General features: G+C 39.3%; 1 protein-coding gene across 5 annotated transcripts in view; it reads right to left on the bottom strand.

Annotated features, from left to right (window-relative positions):
• Window positions 1–16,234, bottom strand: part of TTC27 (tetratricopeptide repeat domain 27) — a 178,116-nt gene that overhangs the window by 72,403 nt on the left and 89,479 nt on the right. The gene's annotated exons all lie outside the window — the stretch shown is intronic.

Raw genomic sequence — 16,234 nt, 5'->3', positions numbered from 1 at the left:
TATGGAATGCAGTAAAAATGGCTCTTAGAGGAAAGCTTATAATTATAAATGTCTATATATTAATAACAAGTAATATTAATTCTGGGTATTTTATCTACTAGAAGATGGCTCTGGAGGGCCAGAGTGGGACAGTTTCCTACAGAAGCTAAGAAACACTAAAGCAGTGACATAGCTTTGTCTAAATTTGTTTGTTTTTTCCTCACAGTCCTATCCCATAGTTTGTGCATGCTAAATAGCTTCATTCATGTCTGACTCTTTGTGACCCTATGGACCAAAGTCCACCAGGCTCCTCTGTCCATTGGATTCTCCAGGCAAGAATACTGGAGTAGGTTGCTATGCCCTCCTCTAAAGGATCTTCCCGATTCAGAGACTGAACCCACGTCTCTTGTGTCTCCTGCACTGGCAGATGGGTTCTTTACCACAAGAGCCACCTGGGAAGCCCTCCCAATCCAGGGATTGAACCCAGGTCTCCAGTGTTGAGGGTGGATTCTTTACCATCTAAGCCACCAAGGAAGCCCAAGTTAGTTGTTCAGTCATGTCTGATTCTTTGTGACTCCGTGGACTGTAGTCCCCCAGGGTCTTCTGTCCATGGGATTTCCCAAGCAAAAATACTGGAGCGGGTTGCCATTTCCTACTCCAGGGGATCTTCCTGACCCAGGGATTGAACCCAGATCTCCTGCATTACAGGCAGATTCTTTACTGTCTGAGCCATCAGGGAAGACACAGTTTCTTCAGATATGTCAACTATTTCTCCTTAACAGTTTATACCTCTTGGTCCTGCCAACAAACCTAGCTTCCTCAAGGGCAATGCTTGCAGGCATGTATTTCCTTTCTTCAGCTAGTCACACTGCATTCCCCAGTCTTCCTCACTTTCTCCAAAATGTTCTATTTTCTCTTCCCTCCTCATTTACCCAATCAATTTATATAATTTATTACCAAATAAAGAATGACAAAGATGTGCCCAGTGAACATAAATCACAAGGGCTTCTGATATCACTTCTCCAATATCAAAATGCGGGTAGGAAGAAATTTTCACAGAATGTGTAAACTTTGGTATTTCTGGCTATGGGTTGCTACTTCCCTACTGGAAAACACAGATGTATATTCTTACATGACATAAGAAATTTGTCATTTTAACATCTATTAAGTAGGATAAAAATACATTCCCAAACATTCAAAGGCATACTTCAAATGGCAAATGGCTACAAAGAACCTGGGGTGCCTATAGGAACCTGCAAATCTGAAGATCATTCCCTTACCCACACAAACATATGTATCTTACATATATATCTATTTTATTTTGTAATTCCACACAACTATTAATAATTATTAATCTTCATATAACTTTATAGCAATGACTACACACAGTGAATCTCAGCATAAAATAAAGTTAGCCAAGATTATTAATTATGCCTAGAATAATACGTTCCTTACTTTATCAGGAAAATCTGTGGTGTTTAGAGCAAGGGTTACACACAAAGATGCCGAGAAATTCTTGCCAATTATTGAGATGAATAAAGTAGGCTGGCAATTGAACATACAAAGGAACAAGCCACTCCTCGACTCTACCCTGTTAGCACAATAATGTGGGAATTTGGCCCAATGTTTCCACATCATTTGATTTTTTTAAGAGAAGCCAAGAAATCTAGATTTTTAGATGATATCACCTGAATGTGCTTACTCTGAATTTTTTTTCAAAGCACTATGTCAAACAAAATACCTCTTGCAACTTCTGATTTAGAAAATTAAACTCCCACCCTACAGTGGACATCATTTGCTCTTTTTCCTGCTCGGCATCCATTCTCTGATCTGACGATTACAGAATTACTCTTCCCTGAACAGAAACAGAGGAGAGTGAAAAAGTTGGCTTACAGCTCAACATTCAGAAAATGAAGATCATGGCATCTGGTCCCATCACTTCATGGCAAATATATGGGCAAACAGTGGAAACAGTGTTAGACTTTATTTTGGGGGGCTCCAAAATCTCTGCAGATGGTGACTGCAGCCATGAAATTAAAAGACGCTCACTCCTTGGAAGGAAAGTTATGACCAAGCTAGACAGCATATTCAAAAGCAGAGATGTTACTTTGCCAACAAAGGTCCATCTAGTCAAGGCTATGGTTTTTCCAGTGGTCATGTATGGATGTGAGAATTGGACTGTGAAGAAAGCTGAGCATTGAAGAATTGATGCTTTTGAACTGTGGTGTTGGAGAAGACTCTGGAGAGTCCCTTGGACTGCAAGGAGATCCAACCAGTCCATTCTGAAGGAGATCAGCCCTGGGATTTCTTTGGAAGGAATGATGCTGAAGCTGAAACTCTAGTACTTTGGCCACCTCATGTGAAAACTTGACTCATTGGAAAAGACTCTGATGCTGGGAGGGACTGGGGGCAAGAGGAAGAGGGGACAAAGAGGATGAGATGGCTGGATGGCATCACTGACTTGATGGACGTGAGTCTGAGTGAACTCCAGGAGTTGGTGATGGACAGGGAGGCCTGGCGTGCTACGATTCATGGGGTCACAAAGAGCTGGACACGACTGAGCGACTGAACTGAATTGAACTGAACAGAAACCATTCCATGTAGTACAGAGGCAGGGCCTATCAGAGGCCAGGTCACATGCCTCAGGCTGTTCAGAACTTTTCTGTGAGAACCATGGAATTGACTTGAGTCCACCAGGGTTACTAAACTCGAGCTTTCAGGGGCCTTCTTGGCTGGCTCTTGGAGAAATAAAACCATCTCAGTCCCTGGATACAACTATCATTATTAGTCAACTAGAAGTTTCGGATGCATGAACTTATAAATTCCTTTTTTTGCCTAAGCTAGTATATGTTGGATCTCTTACAACCAAAACCGTCCTGACACGTCCCTTGAAAATTCTGTTGCATAATTCATTCTATAGACTTCCAACTACAAGATCGGTAAGAACGTAGGTGCCTTTTGTCAGAAAGACAGTTCAAATGCCAGTTCTCCTACTTACTAAAGGCATGACCATGAGTAAGCTCACTAATATGTTGAGAGTCTGTTTTTCATTTGTACATGACCTTCAAGAATTGCATGTGAAATGTACCTAGGATTTTGTTAGGCACACAGTAAGCCCTAAACTAATGTTTGTGTTCCTTCTCAATCCCTCTACTGGAAAACCAGATTGAAAAGCAAGAAGCTTGAGGTTTCACTCCTAGGAAGAAAGAAACTTGAAACAGCTTCTAGAAGCATTAAAATTTTCTATAAACAATCATACTAGTTAACTCTGTACAGTTACTCCACAGATAGCAGAATTGCTGTTGTTAAACTGTTAAATAGGTGTTTATGTAACCGAGGCCAATCGGAATGGAGGAAGTGAGGTCAAAGGGAAAAAGTACTGATGCTACCAGGTTAAAAAGCTGAATTCTTCCACATAAGGCTGATTTCAACCAAACATCATGTTTGTTTTTTTTTTTTAATAAAAATGTGTAGCCATAGAAGGAGGCCTAGAGATCTCAGAGACAGAATCTGTACAAGATACAAACCTAGAGGAACATTGCTTTCTACAAGGATAGCAGAGGGAGAAATATTTTGCTGGTCAAACAGAATTTGGAATCTACATGTCTGCTGTATCAGACTATAAGCTCCTTGAAGGTAATTTTTTTTCTCCCATCTTGGAATACCACTGCCCAGCACATAGTAGGTGCTCTATAAAGTACTGAATGAATTCAACTGAAACTAACAGTGAAATCCCAAAGGCTTCAGATTCTACAAAGAAACATAAAAGATTCTTCCTACTGAGAACAAAGTGAGAACACCTTAAGGATGGCTGGCTGACATCAACACTGAGTGTGACTAAATTAGGACTGATCTAACAAGTCACTCCAAGCAGAGAGGTCATACAGCAGAATCTGAACTTCATAAGCCCTTCTCACCCAAGTGATCACAACTAAGAAGTTACTCTAAGGAATTCCCTGGTGGTCCAGTGGCTGAGAATCTGCCATGTAATGTAGGGGACATGGGTTCAATCCTTGTTCCAGAAACTAAGATCCCACATGCTATGGAGCAACTAAGCCCGTGAGCTTCAACTACTGAGCCCTCAAGCCACAACTAGAGAGTTTGTGCCACATAATGCAACGAAGATGACTGATGACACAACTAAGATCTGGTGCACCCAAATACACACATAAATATTCAAAATAAGAGAGAAGAGACTTTGAGGACTAAAAACATGAAAGAGCAAAACTGACAGCCTGAGTTCCCTACCCTGGTAATGTAACTTTTGACCAAACAGTCCAGTGTTGTGAAGTAGCTGAGAACTTCAGATAAATACAAGCAAAAAAGTTAATATATAAAAGTGAAATATACGCCACATTGGGACTTATTTACATTTATGATGGTGTATTTTTCTATAAGCTGTTACATGGGATATTCAAGGTTTGAAGGAGGGTCCCTACCCTAAGCACACTAGGATTCTGGGAAGCACCCTGTTAGAAACAAGGCCCTAGATTAGGCATAAAGAATACGGGTGACAGCAAAGATCTCATTCAAATATGAAAGAGCAATCAAAAGCTTTGCAGACAAGCAAAAGCTGAGAGAATTCAGCACCACCAAGCCAGCTCTCCAACAGATGCTAAAGGATCTTCTCTAGACAGGAAACACAGAAAAGGTATATAAACTCAAATCCAAAACAACAAAGTAAATGGCAATGGGATCATACTTATGGGTTGAATGCCCCAACCAAAAGACAAAGACTGGCTGAAAGGATATAAAACCTAGACCCCTATATATGCTGTCTACAAGAAACCCACCTCAAAACAAGGGATATATACAGACTGAAAGTGAAGGGCTGGGAAAAGATATTTCACGCAAATGGAGACCAAAGGAAAGCAGGAGTAGCAATACTCATATCAGATAAAATAGACTTTGAAATAAAGGCTGTGAAAAGAGACAAAGAAGGACACTACATAATGATCAAAGGATCAACCCAAGAAGAAGATAAAACAATTATAAACATGTATGTGGTGTTGGAGAAGACTCTTGAGAGTCCCTTGGACTGCAAGGATAGCCAACCAGTCCATTTTGAAGGAAATCAGCCCTGAGATTTCTTTGGAAGGAATGATGCTAAAGCTGAAACTCCAGTACTTTGGCCACCTCATGCAAAGAGCTGACTCATTGGAAAAGACTCCGATGATGGGAGGGATTGGGGGCAGGAGGAGAAGGGGACAACAGAGGATGAGATGGCTGGATGGCATCACTGACTTGATGGATGTGAGTCTGAGTGAACTCCAGGAGTTTGTGATGGACAGGGAGGCCAGGCGTGCTGTGATTCATGGGGTCGTAAAGAGTCAGACACGACTAAACGACTGAACTGAACTGAATTGATGCACCCGAGATAGGATCACCACAATATGTAAGGCAAATGCTAACAAGTATGAAAGGGGAAATTAACAGTAACACAATAATAGTGGGAGACATTAATACCCCAGTCACACCTATGGATAGATCAACTAAACAGAAAATTAGCTAGGAAATACAAACTTTAAATGATACAATGGAACACCTAGACCTAATTGATATCTATAGGACATTTCACCCCAATACAATGAATTTCACCTTTTTCTCAAGTGCACACGGAACCTTCTCCAGGATAGATCACATCCTGGGCCATAAATCTAGCCTTGGTAAATTCAAAAAACTTGAAATCATTCCAAGTATCTTTTCTGATCACAATGCAGTAAGATTAGATGTCAACTATGAAAAACGTTGGGCTGGAAGAAGCACAAGCTGGAATCAAGATTGCCAGGAGAAATATCAATGACCTCAGATATGCAGATGACACCATCCTTATGGCAGAAAGTGAAGAGGAACTAAAAAGCCTCTTGATGAAAGTGAAAGAGGAGATTGAAAAAGTTAGCTTAAAGCTCAGCATTCAGAAAATGAAGATCATGGCATCTGGTCCCATCACTTCATGGCAAATAGACGGGCAAACAGTGGAAACAGTGTCAGACTTTATTTCTGGGGGCTCCAAAATCACTGCAGATGGTGACTACAACCATGAAATTAAAAGACGCTTACTCCTTGGAAGGAAAGTTATGACCAACCTAGACAGCATATTGAAAAGCAGAGACATTACTTTGCCAACAAAGGTCCATCTAGTCAAGGCTATGGTTTTTCTAGTAGTCATGTATGGATGTGAGAGTTGGACTGTGAAGAAACCTGAGTGCCGAAGAACTGATGCTTTTGAACTGTGGTGTTGGAGGAGACTCTTGAGAGCCCGCTGGACTACAAGGAGAACCAACCAGTCCATTCTAAAGGAGATAGGTCCTGGGTGTTCTTTGGAAGGAATGATGCTAAAGCTCAAACTCCAATACTTTGGCCACCTCATGCGAAGAGTTGATTCATTGGAAAAGACTCTGATACTGGGAGGGATTGGGGGCAGGAGGAGAAGGGGATGACAGAGGATGAAATGGCTGGATGGCATCACCGACTCGATGGACGTGAGTTTGAGTGAATTCCGGGAGTTGGTGATGGACAGGGAGGCGTGGTGTGCTGCAGTTCATGGGGTCACAAAGAGTCGGACACGACTGAGCGACTGAACTGAACAGGGAAAAAAACTATTAAAAATACAAACATATGGAGGCTAAACAACATGCTTCTGAATAAATAAGAAATCACAGAAGAAATAAAAAAAGGAAGTTAAAATATGCATAGAAACGAATGAAAATTAAAACACAACAACTCAAAAGCTATGGGATTCAGTAAAAGCAGTGCTAAGCGGAAAGTTCATAGCAATGCAAGCTTACCTCAAGAAACAAGAGAAAAATCAAATAAATAACCTAACTACACTTAAAGCACCTAGAAAAAGAAGAAATGAAGAACCCCAGGGTTATTAGAAGGAAAGAAATAATAAAAATTAGGGTAGAAATTAATGAAAAAGAAACAAAGGAGACCATAGCAAAATCAGCAAAGCTAAAAGCTGGTTCTTTGAGAAGATAAATTAAATAGACAAACCATTAGCCAGACTCATTAAGAAAAAAAGGGAGAAGAATCAAATCAACAGAATTAGAAATGAAAATGGAGAAATCACAACAGATAACACAGAAATACAAAGGATCATAAGAGACTATTGTCAGCAACTATATGCCAATAAAGTGGACAACTTGGAAGAAATGGAAAAATTCTTAGAAAAGTATAACTTTCCAAAAACTGAACCAGGAAGAAATAGAAAATCTTAACAGATCCATCACAAGCATGGAAATCAAAACTGTAATCAGAAATCTTCCTGCAAACAAAAGCCCAGGACCAGAAAGCTTCACACCTGAATTCTAGCTAACATTAAGAGAAGAGCTAACACCTATCCTACTCAAACTCTTCCAGAAAATTGCAGAGGAAGGTAAACTTCAAACTCATTCTACGAGGCCACCATCACCCTAATACCAAAACCAGACAAAGATGCCACAAAAAAAGAAAACTACAGGCCAATATCACTGATGAACATAGATGTAAAAATCCTTAACAAAATTCTAGAAAACAGAATCCAACAACATATTAAAAAGATAATACATCATGACCAAGTGGGCTTTATCCCAGGGATGCAAGGATTCTTCAATATTTGCAAATCAATCAATGCGATACACCACATTAACAAATTGAAAGATAAAAAACCATATGATTATCTCAATAGATGCAGAGAAAGCCTTTGACAAAATTCAACATCCCTTTATGATAAAAATCCTCCAGAAAGCAGGCACAGAAGGAACATACCTCAACATAATAAAAGCCAAATATGATAAACCCACAGCAAACATTATCCTCAATGGTGAAAAATTGAAAGCATTTCCCCTTAAATCAGGAACAAGACAAGAGTGCCCACTCTCACTCCTACTATTCAACATAGTTTTAGAAGTTTTACCCACAGCAATCAGAGCAGAAAAAGAAATAAAAGGAATCCAAATTGGAAAAGAAGAAGTAGAACTCTCACTGTTTGCAGATGACATGATTCTCTACAAAGAAAACCCTAAAGACTCCACCAGAAAATTACTAGAGCTAATCAATGAATATAGTAAAGTAGCAGGATATAAAATTAACACACAGAAATCCCTTGCATTCCTATATACTAACAATGAGAAAATAGAAATTAAGGAAACAATTCCATTCACCACTGCAACGAAAAGAATAAAATACTTTGGAATATATCTACCTGAAGAAACTAAAGACCTATATATAGAAAACTATAAAACACTGATGAAAGAAATCAAAGAGGACACAAATAGATGGGAGACATATACCATGTTCATGGATGTGAAGAATCAAAATAGTGAAAATGAGTATACTACCCAAAGCAATCTATAGATTCAGTGCAATCCCTATCAAGCTACCAATGGTATTTTTCACAGAACTAGAACAAATAATTTTACAACTTGTATGGAAATACAAAAAGCCTCAAATAGCCAAAGCAATCTTGAGAAAGAAGAATGGAACTGGAGGAATCAACCTGCCTGACTTCAGGCTCTACTACAAAGCCACAGTCATCAAGACAGTATGGTACTGGCACAAAGACAGAAACTTAGATCAATGGAACAAAATAGAAAGCCCAGAGATAAATCCACACACATATGGACACCTTACCTTTGACAAAGGAGGCAAGAATATACAATGGATTAAAGACAATCTCTTTAACAAGTGGTGCTGGGAAAACTGGTCAACCACTTGTAAAAGAATGAAACTAGAACACTTCTAACACCATACACAAAAATAAACTCAAAATGTATTAAAGATCTAAATGTAAGACCAGAAACTATACAACTCCTAAAGGAAAACATAGGCAAAACATGCTCCGACATAAATCACAGCAGGATCCTCTATGGCCCGCCTTCCAGAGTAATGGAAATAAAAGCAAAAATAAATAAACAGGACCTAATCAAACTTAAAAGCTTTTGCATAACGAAGGAAACTATAAGCAAGGTGAAAAGCCTTCACAATGGGAGAAAACAATAGCAAACAAAGCAACTGACAAAGAATTAATCTCAAAAATATACAAGCAACTCCTGCAGCTCAATTCCAGAAAAATAAGTGACCCAATCAAAAAATGGGCCAAATAACTAAACAGACATTTCTCCAAAGAAGACATACAGATGGCTAACAAACACATGAAAAGATGCTTAATATCACTCATTATCAGAGAAATTCAAATCAAAACCACAATGAGGTACCATCTCACACTGGGCAGAATGGCTGCTATCAAAAAGTCTACAAGCAATAAATGCTGGAGAGGGTGCAGAGAAAAGGGAAACCTCTTAACACTGTTGGTGGGAATGCAAACTAGTACAGCCACTATGGAGAATAGTGTGGAGATTCCTTAAAAAACTGGAAATAGAACTGCCATGACCCAGCAATCCCATTGCTGGGCATATACACCAAGGAAACCAGAATTGAAACAGACACAGGTACCCCAATGTTCATAGCAGCACCATTTACAATAGCCAGGACATGGAAGCAACCTAGATGTCCATCAGCAGATGAATGGATAAGAAAGCTGTGGTACATATACACAGTGGAGTATTACTCAGCCATTAAAAAGAATGCATTTGAATTAGTTCTAATCAGGTGGAAGAAACTGAAGTCTATAATATAGAGTGAAGTAAGCCAGAAAGAAAAACACCAACACAGTATACTAATGCATATATACGGAATTTAGAAAGATGGTAACAATGACCCTATACGAGAAACATCAAAAGAGACACGGATGTAAAGAACAGTCTTTTGGACTCTGTGGGAGAAGGCGAGGGTGGGATAATTTGAGAGGATGGCATTGAAATATGTATATTATCATATGTGAAACAGATCGCCAGCCTAGGTTTGATGCATGAGACACGGTGCTCAGGGCTGGTGCACTGGGATGACCTTGTGGGATGGGATGGGTTCAGGATGGGGAACACATGTACACCCATGGCTGATTCATGTCAATGTATGGCAAAAACCACTACAATGTTGTAAAGTAATTAGCCTCCAATTAAAATAAATTAATTAATTTAAAAAAAGAATATGGTTGAAAGTTCAGTTCAGTCTCTGACAAAAAGAGAAAAACTTTCAGGAAAATTATTCATACTTGAGTCAGAAGGAATTAGCCAAACAAACTACCCTTCTTGGCTGTGTGATTTGTGCCTTGATTTTGTGAATTAAAATCGAGGAAGGAATTAAAAACTCTAATGTGTGATAAGAGTGGCCCTCATCTGACACTGTATCTGGTCAGTGTACTGGCAGGGTTACTGGGAAACCAGCAACTCCAGGAAGCTTTTCTGGCAAAACAGCCAAGATGGGGAAATGAGCTCTAGACCCAGAGACGGTACTAATCATAACAAGCGCCTCTGAGGACGACAGAAATGACACAATTAGGCTTAACGACTAGAAGACTGCTCCAAAGGGACAAAAAAAAAAAAAAAAAAAAAAAGGGCAGGCTAAGAATCTAAGGACATACTATTAGTCAGATCTGGCCACCTGATAATAGCTTCAGGTTTTTAAAAATGTATTTGTGTTGTGTATGTTGTGCTCAAACAATTCTGGGCATAGTCTAACTCAGTCTCTTCTCTGAAGCACAAAGGAAAATGGTTTCTGATTGTCACTATAGTAGATGCTGGTTCTTAAGGAAAGGGAGCTAGACCGCTGGAAAGGTGCTCCACTGCCCGTGACACAGTGAATAAGGATGACAAGGCAGAACTAAAAGAGCACCACAGAACCTTGGACTCTTACGGCTTCCCACACAATCCTTCTAGCAAAAAGGCACTTTCTCCCTAGCCTGAATTCTTGTTCTGTGAGCGGCAACTGAGAGGTGAAAATTACAAGACACTTCAACTCACTGTGGTTGCTTGCTCCCCTCTTCCGTGGGGTGATGCCCAGTCCTACTCACTCTCTGACAGCCAACTGTTCACTAATTGCTCTGGACGTCTATGTGTGTGACTGCACCACAGTCTGGCTTGATTTTTCAAAGAAGACCTACCAACATAAATATCCCAAGTCCAAGATAAAACAGAATAATTAAAAACAGGCCTTGTTATCCGATTAGCTGATCATCTCCTATTCATATCACCAAGTGATATTTTCAGTGAATGTTCTGCCTGTTTTCCTCATTCAAGTGAACATAACAGGTTTTACCTTACAAATTGACCATCAAATTTTAAAGGATTAACAACAAGGATGGGGGTGGGCAGCTGTTGGGGAAGGAGTATGGGCTTTAGAGGAAAGGCAAGTCTGAACTAGGATTCCAAAATCTGCCACTTATTGAGGCTAATCGGTAAAATGGCAAAAAACAATTCATACTTTGTAGGTTGTTAAATGACAAGGACAAAATAATTCTATAAGGAATGTAGTACATAAGAGGCTCTAAAACTGCATTACATAATAACAGCATGCTCACAGGACCTTAGCATCTATGGAGCAAAAATAAAAGTTGTTCTATTTCTGTTCCTTAAAATTAAGAGGTTAAAATAAGACCAGAGAGATCTCACAATAAGTTTTTGGAGAGAGACTATACAGCGGGGCTTGGAGAAGTTTCTTTCACCACATGTAGGGTCCATAAAGAATGACCACGTGAAGATCTGCTTCAATGCAATAACTATTCTATGAACACCTACGAGTCTTTCATTCAGCAAATAAAAGTGAGTTCCCCCAACTTGCCAGGCCTGCGCTATAAATAAAATAGACACAAGTCTGGTTCTTAAACTGCTTACAGTTGAGCAGGTGAGCTAAGTCAGTACAAGGGACGATGAGAGTAGTGCTGGGTATTAGAGGTGCACACAGGAGAACATCACCAGATCTCTGGAGGAGATTTCAGGGAAAGCTCCTTGGAGGAAGCAATCACCAAGGGGAAGCCTGAGGAATAAGGAGTTAGCTGACAGAGGACGAGTTCTAGACAGACAACAGCATGTGTGAAGGTTCTGAGGTCAAACAACCCTGCAAAATCAACAATTCCAAGTAGTTCAGTCCTGCCAGAACTTTGGACACAACCTGGGTGAATGAGAACAAAGAGGGGACAAGGCAGAGGTAATAGAGGAGGGAGACAAGCATCAGCTATGTCAGCAGGAGTCAGATCATGAAGCGAAGATCATTCCACTAAGAGCTCTGAGTTAATCCTAAGAACACAGCGAAGCTCCTACAGTCAGAATGACATGATTATATCTGCCCTTTAGGAAGCTTGCTCTGACTGCAGTGTGAGAAAAGAACATGTGGGAACTCTCTTAAATCACATAAAGAAACTACCTTAGAAGAAAAAAAAAAAAACAAAAAAAACTAAATGTTAAAAAGTATCTCAGCTGTTTTAGAAATAAAAGATTTGTTTGGCAAGTTAAAGGGGAAATTTTTAAAAGTCTAATGGCCACAATCATCTGCTAATATAGCATAATAAAAGATAAGGCTGTGCAGCTCAGGTAAGCCTTCTTTTCTAAGAAACAAGAGAAAATACTAGAGGTCCCAACCTAAATCTCTCCACCTCCTTCCACCCTGCCTTCTCCAGGCAACTTAACACCTGCTCAGTCTTTCTCTTTTCATTTATAGACTCAATTTGCTCAACAAAATAAAAATTCTATTATAGAAAGGCTTGGAGAAACTGGATTAAGAGTGCCAGATAGCTTTAAAAAATTAAATGCTAACAGATGAGAACCAGTTCTGACCCCAAGGTCAAGCAAAATTAATCTTCGCTATTTTGCCAATGGTCATTAAAAAAACAAAAATTTCTGTAGGTAGTTTCTAAATTAGAGAGTCTGAGATCTTACTAGTGGGGTGCAAACATGAGCACCAGAGCACAATAATTAGACTTAGATACTTTTCTGAGTTTGTCTTTTAAAAATAAATTATGCCATTAAGCACTAAAGGCAAAGATTAAAATTTCACAAACTTCTAGTTAATTCTAAATGTGATGACAACTACTGGTATGCAATCAAATATCAAAAGAATCTCAGCTGTTTTAGAAATAAAACATTTGGTTCCAGCTTGAAGCAAAACTTTTTAGGGTCCATGATTAAACTGAGTTGCAAATACAGCATGAAAAATAGGTAAGGGGTCTTTTATATGGCAAATAAAAAACTAAAATCAATCTTTAAAATCAAGATTTTTGAAGAATGTTTGGCTGTAACTCACAAAAGACTTGTGACAAAGTTAATAGCTGTACATTTCTAAAAATTAAAATACACACAGTTTATAGTTATAGTTCAGTCGCTCAGTCGTGTCCGACTCTTTGCGATCCCATGAATCGCAGCACGCCACGCCTCCCTATACATCACCATCTCCCGGAGTTCACTCAGACTCACGTCCATTGAGTCCGTGATGCCATCCAGCCATCTCATCCTTGGTCGTCCCCTTCTCCTCCTGCCCCCAATCCCTCCCAGCATCAGAATCTTTTCCAACGAGTCAACTCTTCACATGAGGTGGCCAAAGCACTGGAGCTTCAGCTTTAGCATCATTCCTTTCAAAGAAATCCCAGGGTTGATCTCCTTCAGAATGGATTGAGTGATTTAAAACACAGGAATTTATCATCACTATAAGACATTTCTTACAAGGTTTACATGCATATTTAAGAAATAATAATACCACTACTAATTTGGGGGACTCAGTCAAATACATTCTCTGAAAGGAATGGACTCACATTTTTTATTATCCAGTAAAAGCATCTCTACTTTCCATACTTACTAAAAGTAACTAAATAAATTTAATAAAGCAAGGTGTGCTTTGTGTATTTGGGATTCACCAACTTGCTTAATTACTTCAAAAATTTCCATATTTTTATATACAGTTATCACTTATTTGTTCACTGAACAATGGGAAGAATGATGCAATGGTAACTACATCAATGGTATCCTGGGAGTCAGGAAATAATTCACCTCCTTGTTAAACAAATATCCAAATACTACTTGTATGCCAAAGGGCACTAAATAAACACTTAAGTCCGTGAAGAAACATGATACTGTATTTCATCAAATTTGAGATGCCATCAATTTTAAGACTAACTCTTAACTAATAAAGAAAAAATGTTTTCAATTACATTATGACATAATGCCTTGGATGAATCACATCAACTTCTCATTGCTTGATATTTTTTAAATCTACTCAGAAAAATCTGGCAGTTTTTCCTGCCTCCAATACACTGCTTGATATTATAAACAGCAATTTTTTTTTCTTTTATGAATCTTAGTATGAAACATGGCTTCATCCACATTGGGGTGTCTTCCTTTCTTGGCTCCCATAAAGCATTTAGTTGTTGTTTTTAAAAAGTAAGTGGAATTGTGATTATTTTACCAATGGTACATGTTTACTTCACTAATGTTAAATTCACATCTCTCCACCCTGTTTTGGTCCTTTACCATTTCTGTTTCAATGCCAAATCATAATGGAATCTTTTAAAAAGTATTTTAAATGGCAATTAAATCCAACATATGTAGAGCTGACACTGTACATAACTCAATTGAAATGATGATACTAAATACAGCTACAACTGAAACTTGTACAAGTACAAGCAGTTTCAACCTGGCCAAATGGCCACCTGACAGCAACTGACAGAGGCCATCAAGCAGCAGATACAAGCCAAATTCAAAGATATGAAAATGCGGGAAAAAAAATATGAGTCTCAGAATCAGTAATAGCAGCAAATACTCACAGAGCACAAGGAAAGAGCACCATTCTATGTACTTTTCATATGTTATGCCACGAAAATCTGTTGCGTAGGTAGATTATGTGCCTCCAGATGAGGAAGCTGAGGCTTGGGGTGGGGGCACTGAGTAACTTGCCCCAATATCACAAAGTTAGCATGTGCCGAGGCTAGTTTTTGAATTCACTGTCTAGGCTATGCGTTTAACCACTATGTCCTGTGGTCACTTAAGTTATTAATCAATAACTAGCTCTGTGACTTAAACTGAATCATTAGAAACTCCTTTCCTTATCTGGAAAAGGAAGGAACTGGAATGGATGATTATGGAGTCCCTTCCCAGGATGAAAATACTATAATTCTATAATCTTTTGTAATAAAATGTTATCCGTATGGTAGTCTCTCCTTCACCCTATAAAATTCAAAGACTTTCACCACCATTACTGACTAGTGAAAAGAACCTAACTTTTACTATTATTCTAAAATTCACACACTTCAGTTCAGTTCAGTTCAGTTGCTCAGTCGTGTCTGACTCTTTGCAACCCCATGAATCGCAGCACGCCAGGCCTCCCTGCCCATCACCATCTCCCGGAATTCACTCAGACTCATGTGCATCAAGTCCGTGATGCCATCCAGCCATCTCATCCTCTGTCGTCCCCTTCTCCTCCTGCCCTCAATCCCTCCCAGCATCAGAATCTTTTCCAATGAGTCAACTCTTCGCATGAGGTGGCCAAAGTACTGGCGTTTCAACTTTAGCATCATTCCTTCCAAAGAAATCCCAGAGTTGATCTCCTTCAGAATGGACTGGTTGGATCTCCTTGCAGTCCAAGGGACTCTCAAGAGTCTTCTCCAACACCACAGTTCAAAAGCATCAATTCTTCGGCGTTCAGCCTTCTTCACAGTCCAACTCTCACATCCATACATGACCACTGGAAAAACCATAGCCTTGACTAGACGGACCTTAGTCGGCAAAGTAATGTCTCTGCTTTTGAATATACTATCTAGGTTGGTCATAACTTTTCTTCCAAGGAGTAAGCGTCTTTTAATTTCATGGCTGCAGTCACCATCTGCAGTGATTTTGAAGCCCCCAAAAATAAAGTCTGACACTGTTTCTACTGTTTCCCCATCTATTTCCCATGAAGTGATGGGACCAGATGCCATGATCTTCATTTTCTGAATGTGGAGCTTTAAGCCAACTTTTTCGCTCTCCTCTTTCACTTTCATCAAGAGGCTTTTGAGTTCCTCTTCACTTTCTGCCAGAAGGGTGGTGTCATCTGCATATCTGAGGTTATCGAAATTTCTCCCGGCAATCTTGATTCCAGCTTGTGTTTCTTCCAGTCCAGCATTTCTCATGATGTACTCTGCATATAAGTTAAATAAGCAGGGTGACAATATACAGCCTTGACGTACTCCTTTTCCTATTTGGAACCAGTCTGTTGTTCCATGTCCATTTCTAACTGTTGGTTCCTGACCTGCATACAGATTTCTCAAGAGGCAGGTCAGGTGGTTTGGTATTCCCATCTCTTTCAGAATTTTCCACAGTGGAAAGGTATTAAGAAACAGACATACATGTACCACTATTTCTCTTTTTCAGGATGATGGCAAAGGCTGACTATAGATACAAATAATCCAATTTGC

Source organism: Capra hircus, chromosome 11 (assembly GCF_001704415.2).
Source record: "Capra hircus breed San Clemente chromosome 11, ASM170441v1, whole genome shotgun sequence".
NCBI lineage: Eukaryota > Metazoa > Chordata > Mammalia > Artiodactyla > Bovidae > Capra > Capra hircus.
Note: the sequence above shows the minus strand (reverse complement) of the source record. Positions and strands in the feature narration are given on the sequence as shown.